Source organism: Musca vetustissima, unplaced genomic scaffold (genome assembly GCF_032173495.1).
Source record: "Musca vetustissima isolate MV318-11 ecotype Yass unplaced genomic scaffold, APGP_CSIRO_Mvet_v1 utg4332, whole genome shotgun sequence".
In the NCBI taxonomy this organism is placed as follows: domain Eukaryota; kingdom Metazoa; phylum Arthropoda; class Insecta; order Diptera; family Muscidae; genus Musca; species Musca vetustissima.
This window is the reverse complement of record NW_026882123.1, coordinates 167983-179173: the sequence shown is the minus strand read 5'-3', so window position 1 is coordinate 179173 and position 11191 is coordinate 167983. Positions and strand designations below refer to the sequence as shown.

Sequence of the window (11191 nt, the reverse complement as noted above, 5' to 3'; positions counted from 1 at the left end):
AAAACAACAACAACAGCAGCGGCATACAACGCAATGGCAGCAATACGGCACCACTACGGCCGATCAAAGAGATCAATCGCATAGCCCTAGTGGGCGGCGATATCATTTTGGAGGAGGAGGAAGAGGACGAGGAGGAGGCGGCGGAGACACAGGCAGCACAAGCACTGAAGGTGGCGACACCTGTTCCCCATACGGAGCCATTGGTTACGACTGTGGTGCCGCTGCAGGCAGCAACAACATCAAGTCCAACCATCACAACACGGCCCGCTCCAGTGTACGTGAACGCGAGTGTGTTGCACCAGAAGAAAAACCCATCTTACGGTCAGAACATAAACGTCATTCCAGATAATAAGAACTCCAATAAACAATTGCTCAAACTCTGAAAGACTCCATCAAATGCTTTAATAACCAAATAAGTCAATCTCCACACTAAGCACATTCCACAGAGCACATTCCATGCACTATAATCACCTGTATTCCATTAACTATATATTTAAGGTTATATCTTATTATTTGTCTGCTTCTTATTGTTAAGCACATAGTGTGCTATAATTTTTTATGATAACTATACAAAACTCCTTCTCCCAGGTCCTTCACAAGACAGTAACAATCGATATATGGGATTTTCTCAAAGAAATCTTTTCGGTTCCATAAAAGTGCTAATGAATGAAAACAAAAGTATTTTTAATCATACATATTTACTATTTATTTGTATCTATTATTATATATTATAATTGATGATAAAAAAAGAAATTTAAACCATCGAATCGTGCCTAAACAAACAAATGACTCGTATAAAAGTGATATTGTATCTTATCAGCGGTAGGGATGTCATCCAAAACATGTACACCAATCCACAGCCAATGGTCAGCCAAGAGCTGTGAACTTTTGTATTTACTTTTGAACATGTATGCATTCTATTTTTGATAAATCTAAAGAGTCTATATATGCTTATGTTTATGTATTTTCTGAGTTTGTATGTAATTTTGTAATATTGTTGGTTTTTTTTGTTTTAATTTAACTTATTTTGTAAAAGAAGTATGTATGTACGTATAAAAGACAAAGTCATTCCAATGTTGCCTTCTGTATGTACCAAATTTATATGTTTACTAGTACTCTATATATATAATTATATATAATAGAATTATATACGCATAAAATGTATGTTCAGTACAACATATACATATGTGTTTAGAATAACATTTGTACTCGATTATTTTTAAGTATACACCGAATAAACAACACCATTCCAAAGTTTTAAAATTCAATGCTGAGAAATAACGAACACTATTTAAAGTAATGTCATATTCAGACGGACGTCTCTCTTTTTAATTAATTGTTTGACCCAAGGTACATATATTAGGTAGTCGCATCGGCGAATTACTACATCAAAGCTACCAAGGCCTATATAAGGCATGAATTCGCCTGCCGGTTAACATTATATATGAGCCTTGGACTACATCGACGATGAATTATCATCGACTACATCACTCAGTGGTAATTTGTAAAATAGTGTCTCCAACCTTAAAAATTTAAAAGTCAAATTTTCAACTACATGATTACGTGACTAAGTCATAATATTTGCTTTTCTTAATTCTACTTTTTACGTTTTTTTGCCTTTGTTTAGAAATAAGACGACTTTTATCTTAAAAGTGGTTGTAATTTGATTTTAAAAAATAAATGATGTATTTTTAACTTAGATGTCAAGGACGAAATCTCTCTCGGAATGTTGCCGATGAATTTATCGACGAATGGTAGTTAAATCATTAATTAATCACCAAAGGGGCCATCGCCATATAAAATTCGCCGATCAAAAGTATTGTCGGTAGTTTGACAGCTAGTCGAAATCTTTAGCGATGAATGGTAGTTGAAAGGGTGAGGCATCACCATATACAATTCGCAAATCAAAAGAATAATATGTAGTTTGATAGTTGTCGATGTATTTTTGTGGTAGTCGATGAATTCATCAGTCGATTACCATTACTGCAGGGTGATTTGACAGCAAACTTAATACTCAGCTGTCCTTACTGCCCGACCTTATATAGGCCTTGAAAGCAACTTTTTTGGCAAGCGAATTTATGCAATAGTCTTCTCTTGTTTAAAGATTGAAATATTCTACCTAGACGAGAATACTAATGGGTCGATTACGGAGTTAGAGTAGCATGTTTTCTTGGATCAAATCAGGGAAGCTATGTTAGGATAATTTTTCTTTATTTTTTAGTTAATACCATTAAAATAAGTTTAAAAAAATGTTTTCTAAGTATATTTGAGTATAATTTTATTAAGTAATGCCAAATATCACTGTAGGTATATAGTGCAAGGAGTACAATATGAGAACTTAAACATTGAATTTTATACATCTTAAAGTCAATCATCCGCAGCCAGGGATGGTCCGTATGACGAATTTTCATGTTTTCGACTGTCAAAAAGGTGTAATCGTCGAAAACGTCATATACCTGTATAAAATGTAGTAAACGTCATTTATTTCAATATTATCACCATATACAGTAATTTTCAATAACATATATTATTTTTACTGTATATCTGGCTATTCTTTACTACACCTTTTTCAAATGTTATTCAAAACATTTCAATTGCAATTCGAGAATTTCATTTGTAATTCGAAAATTCAATTTGCAATTCATAACATTTCAGTTGTAATTCGAGTATTTCATCTGCAATTCACAATAATTCATTTGTAATTTTAAACTTTTCGTATGAAATTCAAAAAATTACATTTGAAATTTAAAAAATGTCATTCGTAATTCGAATATTTCAATTTGAATTTCGTTAAGTTTCATTTGAAATTCAAAGAAATCCATTTGAAATTCAAAGAATCCAATTTGAAATTCATAACATTTCACTTATAATTCATAAAATTTCAGTTGTATTTCATACCAATTCATTTCAAATTCATACATATTAATTTTGTGTTACCAATAATATTTTTCGAATTTAAAATAAAATGTTATGAAAAACAAATGGAATGCTATGTATTTCAAAACAAATGTTAGGAATTTCAAATGGAATTATTTAAATTTCAAATAGAATTTTATTAATTTCAAGTGGAATTCTATGAATTTCAAACGCAAATACTTGGAATTTCAAATGGAAGTTTATGAATTTCAAATGGAATTCTATGAATTTGGAAAGGTATTCTATGAATTACAAATGAAATTCTCGATTTACAGCTGATATGTTGTGAATTGCAAATGGAATTCTCGAATTTCAAATTATATGTTGTGAATTACAAATGGAATTCTCGAATTACATTTGATATATTTTGAATAACATGTGAAAACGGTGTAGAACTGATAAAAAATTCTGAACTTTTTTGATAAACAAATTTTGAAATTTAATATGGATTTGAGTAAAGCATACGTTATTTCCAAATCGATAAATGTAAATAGCTATTTTATCAAAAATCTAATGGTTCTGAGTGGGTTTGTATGTCATTTACGTCACTGGTTCTGACAGGCCATCTCAGTCCGCAGCATCACCAACTTCTGATAACTGCTCAATAGCTCTGTCTGTTAACTCGATATTTGGTAACAATTGTTACCAAATGTTACTAAATGTTGTCTGTTTACACAAAAATCCAGTAAAAGAGAGTCAAGGGAGAGAGCAAGTTTGACAGTTGAACAACAACAAACTTACTGGAGTTTACTGAAAGAATTTTATTCATAATATTTTGCAACCCAGCCATTTTCTGATCAGCTGTTTTCTGATTAAACACAAAAATTATTTAAAACATTTTTTTTTAATTTGCAAAGTTCAATTTGAAGTTAATTACAGAAAATGGAAGAAAATTCGTATGTAATGCAAAGTTTCATTAAATTAGAAACTAATTCCTTATATATTTTTAGGCAAGTTCCAGATAGAGGGCAATGTATTGATGCAGGGAGCTTAAATGTTCCTGGGGAACATACCAGATCAATTTTTCTTTTATTATTCATTTTATTTTTAATATTAAATGCAATACAAATAATTGTGTTCGTCCTTTGTTTGTTGTTTATTTTGGGGCAAATCAAATGTTTTCTTGAATCAGTTGTTTATTTGCTAAATCTTACTAAATGTTGTCTGTTTACTTTTTTCTGTATTATCGCAAAAGAGAGTAAGAAAGGCTTACTCTCTGAACTAGAACTTACTGAATAAGTGTTACTGGAAAAGTAACCAGACACACCTAATATGTAAAAGGGCATTTGACACAATTTCGGGTCCAAGGATACGTTTCAATATATATTTGAAATTTTTCATTATTAATCTCATGGCCACTGGATACAGCAATAACCAACACGTTCATTTTTTATTAAATTAACATCTATTTTTGTTATTTCCGCACTTTTTTGCATTTTGGTGCGTTTTTTGATTTCTTCAGCTAAAAATGTCATCTTGTCATTCATTGTTTGAGCGCTTGAATTCATCATAAACTTCGACGATTAAAAAAAAACAACGTTCGAACTTGTATCTATAAAAAATGCTAATAAAAAAACCTTTCAAAAATAATTTTTGCCCGATTACTTGAAACTGCACAACACAATCACTCTTTGTCAAAACAAAAAATATTATTAAAATAAACAAAAACAAAATTTTATTGTAACAAATAATATTATTAAAAGAAACAAAAATAAAAACAAAAATATACGGAAAGGAAGAGCACAAATAACTAGAAAAAAAAATAACATGAAAAACAAGAGAACACCACACACAACAACATCACCAGTCGCGAGATCAATGTAACTTTTAGCTAATTTGACTGCTGCAACACTTGTATTAAACAAGGCATGGCTTCTAAAAGGCACAAAAGGGCAGCGTAAAATTTTGCAATATAACACAGATTTATGTCCTCTTTAATATAAACTAAAAATTATGACACGAATGTGGACGAATAATAACTATTTATCCATTTAAAATATAAAAATATAAATTTTTTCACATTTTCAATATAAATAACTACATCTAAATGACTTCCAAACACAATTTCATACTCAAATGTTAACGAAGTATGTGCAAAATAACCTGAACTTCATGGTTCTATTAAAAACTGTTTAACTTTTACAATACTTTTTAAAATAAATAAAATTTTCAACGGGAACGTTTTCACTTTTTTCAGCCTTTTTTGGCACAAAAATTTCTATGAAGTTTGACTTTTAAGTTTCACTACAAAAACACCAGACCACTTTTGACATTTATTTTAACGACAAGTAATGTAGAATTTTATATACTGTAACCTAGTGCAAAAAATTTTAACGATACTTAAAATTTTATTTTTAAATTAATCCAAGAAAACAGGTTATTCTAACCCTCTGTGCGGCGTGCGGACTTTTGGTCCAACCAAAGCCACTATCGATAATGTGTGGAAGGCCATTTCAGAAGACCTTAACTGCTATGGTCCACCAACAGGCATTCCAAATGAATGGCAGAAAGTGGCGAACATCTTCTTTTGGGTCCATGATATGTACGTCTGTGTCATCAATACATCCGACAACACCCTGGAACTTAGTTTTCCAATAAAAAAATTTTATTCTTCCCCTTTTCCTCCGTTAATTTGGATACAATCAAAATTTTACACAGTTTTTCCTCTATTAGCCGGATAACTTCGAGGAAAACCACCAACATTGTCGGTTGAGCCATGCCAAGGTTGAAGTCATTGTTATGGAACTTTTGAAAACTTCCCTCCACAAAAAACATCAGAGATGCACACATTTTTTACAGAGGAGGAATTGCTGTCGACCGTCAGGCTTTTCGGAAATCAGGGTTTAAGGCTTCATCTTTTGGTAGTCGAAAATACGCCTTCAAGCTAATATGAGCAGTTGATTGAACATTTCTCTAAACGTGATGGTAGTTCTAATAGATTTATCTCTTAAATGCCTTCTAATAAATGACACACCTTGAACATAATTTTCATCATCAAAAAATAGTTCCATCACATATAATTAGTTTTTAGTTGTAAAAATGTCAAAACAGTATTATCGACAGCAACTGAGAAAAGTTGATATTCATAATAGCTCTGTCTGTTAAATCGATATTTGGTAACAATTGTTACCAAATGTTACTAAATGTTGTCTGTTTACACAAAAATCCAGTAAAAGAGAGTCAAGTGAGAGAGCAAGTTTGACATTTGAACAACAACAATATTGCTGGAGTTTACTGAAAGAATTTCATTCAGTAAGATTTTGCAAAATGGAAGAAAATTCGTAAGTAATGCAAAGTTACATTAAATTAGAAACTAATTCCTTATATATTTTTAGACAAGTTCCAGATAGAGGGCAATGTATTGATGCAGGGAGCTTAAATGTTCCCGGGGAACATACCAGATCAATTTTTCTTTTATTATTCATTTTATTTTTTATATTAAATGCAATACAAATAATTGTGTTCGTCCTTTGTTTGTTGTTTATTTTGGCGCAAATCAAATGTTTTCTAGAATCAGCTGTTTATTTGCTAAATCTTACTAAAAGTTGTCTGTTTACTTTTTTCAGTATTATCGCAAAAGCATTCCTGGTTGAGATTTCGTAGCGTGCAGACGTAAAAAGTTAAAGTGCTGTGGAAACATAAAAGGAAGAGTGTGAGGCTGTACATAGGAGAATAAGAACAAAAAACGAAAGAATAAAAGGAAAAAGTTTTTGACCATACTTGCTGTGCTGATTAGCTAGCTATTTGTTTGCTGGTGTTGTGGAGCCGGTGGTGGAGGATTGCTGGAAATTTTTCGGTAATTTTTGTGGAGTGATACCTTCCTGGTGGAAAGTGGTCTGGTTGGTGAAGGTGTTTGTATGGTGGCCAAGCAGGTGGCCAAAAAAGTGTGGTTATGGACGCCATGGCGTCTGTAACGGGATTGAATGATCGATGTGGTGGTGACGCTGAGATGAGTGAGAGTGTGTGTGTGTGAATCCGAGAAGTAAACGTGCGCTAGAAAATGGCGTAAGCAATGCAGATAGGAAGGTAGATGGAGATATGGATGGTGTGTATGCGGAGAATACTGCTGGCGCAAACATGAAGAAGCGGCGCTTCAATGACGAAACTGTGTTGTACACAGAGGAGCATAAAGGTAAGTTCATGGTGTTGGTAGACACGAGTGAGGTTGAGAACATTAACAACAAAAAAATTAAAAATTGCCTGTTTCTTATGGAAAAAATAAAAGATGTGAAGACGGATGAAATTAAGAAAATTAAAAGTGTGGTAGCCATTGGTGCTACTTTATACAAGATCATATTTGAAGGCAAGGCATCTGCAAATAACTTCTTATGTAATGAGCAGTTAAAAAGTTAAGGGCGTTTATTCCCAAAAATTTTCTTCAGACTTTTGGAGTACTGAGAAATATTCCGGTGAGCTACACTGAGGAAGAATTGCGATGCGGTATAATTTCTGACAGGAAGGTTGCGACGGTAACAAGATTCATGAGGAAGGACCCGAATGAAAAATCCGGATTTAGACCGACTGAAACTGTAAAAATTGGTTTTTATGGTGATGATCACCCTTCATGGGTAGTATTTAATCACACTGTGCTGGTGGTGAATACATACTATCCTGCCATTAGACAATGCTATAGTTGCGGGCGATTAGGCCACACAAGACTTGGATGCCGGTCGAACTGGAGATGTCTGGACTGTGGTAAAAATGATTGTGCTGGTTCCTGTGTTGAAAAGGTATGCATTTTATGCAATAGTAAAGATCATGTGTGTGGGGAAAAAGACAAATGTCCAAAATGGGCCAAAGAAATTGAGGTCAACATGATAATGACGAGGAAAAAACTTTCTAAGCGGGAAGTCTATGACTCCCAATACAATCAAAATCGATTTGACATTCTGTGGGATGACGCTAATTTCCCCCTCTTTCCACGGGTCAATGCCATTTTAACTCCATATACATATAATTCAGTTGCCAAAAAACCATATGTTCATAGACCGGGTGTGATAATGGCGAAGAGGATGTTTGAAGAGGTGTCTCCGTCATCGCCGGTGGTTATGAAAGAGAACCAGAGACTTACGGAGTTGGAGAAGGTCACCAAAGACCTATTGAAGTTCATGCTTGACTTTTTCAGAAAGGAGGAAAATCATGTGGCTGAGGATGCCATTCATCATTTTCAAAAAAGAGTTCAAAAATGCGGAGTAAATTTGGATGGGGAAAACAAAGCCATGTCAAATAACACTAATGATGGACAAGTTGAAGGTATTTCAATATAATATTCAATCTTTCAAATGCAACAAAAACTTTATAGAATTCTTTTTAAACAAATATGAATATGATTTTGTTATATTGTCAGAAATCTTCTCGGAAGACAGAAAACAAAGAAATAAGCTACTAAATTTCAATTTGATACAAAAATTCCGAACGGATGGTTACGGTGGTGTAGCTATTGGTCTAAGAAAATGGATTAAATTTGCTAGAATCTCGTATGAAACTGATCATGATATCATTATAATCAAAACAACTAATTTGAGGCGCAATTATGTCTTTGTATCGACGTACTTCCCCCCTCCATTCCAGCGGATGTCTTCAAGGAAGAGATAAATAAACTCATTCTCTTTCTTGAAAATGTTGATAATGTTGTTCTGTGTGGCGATTTTAATGCACGAAAGACCTCTTGGGGTGATCACATAACATCTGTCAAAGGCAGAGAGTTGAACCTCCTGATGTTAGAAGCAGGGTTTAAATGCTTAAACAATGGGAAGGTAACGTTCAGAAGAAATTTAAGCTCACAGGGCTCTGTTCCTGATCTAACATTTGCAAGCAATGGGATTTGTATGAACTGGGATGTGCTGGAAGGCCATTTTGGAGGCAGTAAGCACTATCCGGTGGCCTTTGAAATTGATGCTGGAGGGAGGAGATGTGGCCCTTTTTTCAGAAAGTCAAATTACTTAAATCAATTGGAGAACTAAAATTAGAACCTGACATAAAGTCCATTGAACAGGCCATGGTAGATGAGGTAAAAGCTGCCACAAAAACTCTTAAAGGGCGTAAATCTCCCAAGTATTGGTGGAACAAAGAGATGTCTGCTAGCTACAGAAGACAGTTGGCTGCTGTTAAGAAAGCCAGAAAATATCCAAATTATCAAAATCTGATTGAAGCTAACAAGGAAGTTGAGATTTGGAAAAACCTTGTGGCCAAGGCAAAAAAAGACAGTTTTTTGGACAAAATTGATGAAGTCAATAGGAATGCAAATGTCAAGGAGGCGTGGAAGTTTATCAATAACGTAAGGAACAGAGAGGCAAAGGAAGTAGGATGCTGGAACATTGATAATAATATGGCATATTTGGAGTATTTTAAAAATCAAGTACCAAACAGTACTAACAGAGTTGTAACTTGGCCGGATGAACAAGAGTTTCGGGAACCTGTTGTTTTTGAATGGGAAGATTTTATGAAAGTTTTGGATGGCAAGAAAAAAGGATCAGCAGCAGGACATGATAGGATTACCTATGAGATTATTAGAGCTCTTCCGGACTTTTAACATCAATGTACAATGCTTTTCTGGACAATGTGGTTCCAATACCAAAACCAAACAAGGATTTAACCGTTATGGCAAATCATAGGCCCATCTCCTTAATTTCTGTATTTATTAAATGTATAAATCTCATGCTAAAAGACAAAATGCTAAGTCATATGGAGACAAATAAGATAATTCCCTCAAGATCTTTTGCATATAGAAAAGGTTTTTCAACTTCCACCTGCCTAAATGAATTTTTACATCGAGTTGCGCTCCTCAAAGCCAATAATTATAAAGTTCTAATTCTCTCACTTGATATCAGTAATGCATACAACTGTGTGCGTTTAGACCTCTTAGCACAGCAGTTGAAAAATTATGGTTTTCAAGAGATGATTTCACGTTGGATCTTAAACTTCTTATCGAAGAGAACGCTAAAGCTTGGTGACGCGGAAGTAGTGGTAACAGACGGACCTCAGGGAAGCTGTCTATCCCCCTTGCTGTTCAATATATACACTGCAATATTACACGGTGTCGAAGATAGCAGAACGCAGATTTTTCAATATGCTGATGATTTCCTAATTATGGTATTTGACAAGGACTTTGACGTCGCGCTTGCACATCTACAAAGGAAAACGATTGAATTTTATAGGAAATGCGGAGATATTAATCCATCTTTTAACCCAGATAAGTCCAATTCTATTTACTTTGCAAAAAACAGCACTAAACAAATTATGCTGAATATAAATGGTTGTGAAATTCAGCAAGTTAAGAAACTAAAATTTCTGGGAAGAATTATTTCAAATTCGATGGCTGTCAAAGATCACTATTTACATATAAATGAAGCGGCCAAAAGTAGAGCCAGATTGTTAAAATGCTTAACAGCGATCAAAGGTGGGTTGCATCCAAAGGTATCGCTGAATGTGTACAAAGCGCTCGTGAGGTCAAAAATTGAATATGGAAGAACGACAATGGCTAACTCGCCGGCATATGTAAACAAAGGCTTTGAGCGGCTATAGAATGAAATGATGAGAAGATCCCTGGGTGTGGCAAAATCGTCTCCCACTCACGTGGTTTATACTCTGGCTGGTGAACTGCCTCCTAAATATAGGACTAAGCACCTCACTGCCAAAGAAATTGTCAAAATCATTTGGAGCAACAGTAAGCTATATGATATTGTAGCGAACAACCCTCTGGTAAAATCTAGCTACAGCGCTGTTTATCACGAATTTTCGGACATTTTTCAAAAAATTAAAAGATGCTCATTCTCCCGTCAGCAGTCTTTGACGGTAAGATATAATCTCCTGCCATCTAACAAAAACAACATCTCTGATGAAATTATATGGTCTATACTGTGATATTAATACTAAGTCTGTTTTTTATTTCTTTTTCTATTCCTTTTTTCTTTCTTTTTCCTTTTTATAAATAAACACTAATCACTGCTCTCGAATCCCACTCCACTTTTTTGTCCCATCATTTCCTCGCACCTAACACTCTTTTTAGGCACTACTGGATCTCAACATAGAACATTCGGATTGATACTCATAACCAATTTTGGGTTAGTGCCTTATCGATTTGAACACCACTTTTATGTAATCAGCCATGGCCTATAAATAAGGTCACCAAGGGAGACCAGCTGATTATCGATACCTCTCAAGTTTGCTGTCAAAATGCATTATTGTGAATTGACTTCCATTATGAAAACGTAATCAAAGTTGAGATTTTTTACATTAGACTTGAGAAAAAACTGCTGTTTTCCGATTTCGATTG

The 11191-nt window shown here is 34.0% G+C and overlaps 1 protein-coding gene across 3 annotated transcripts in view; it reads left to right on the top strand.

Moving 5' to 3' along the window:
- Positions 1-11191, top strand: part of LOC133328321 (protein ultraspiracle) — a 163650-nt gene that overhangs the window by 123986 nt on the left and 28473 nt on the right. Inside the window, exon 1 of one of the 3 annotated variants that reach the window (XM_061536889.1) lies at positions 6567-6576. The exons of the other annotated variants lie outside the window; for them this stretch is intronic. The gene's annotated coding sequence lies outside the window, so the exon portion shown is untranslated. Of the gene's footprint in view, positions 1-6566; positions 6577-11191 lie in introns of those variants that run through there. 3 annotated transcript variants of the gene reach the window in all.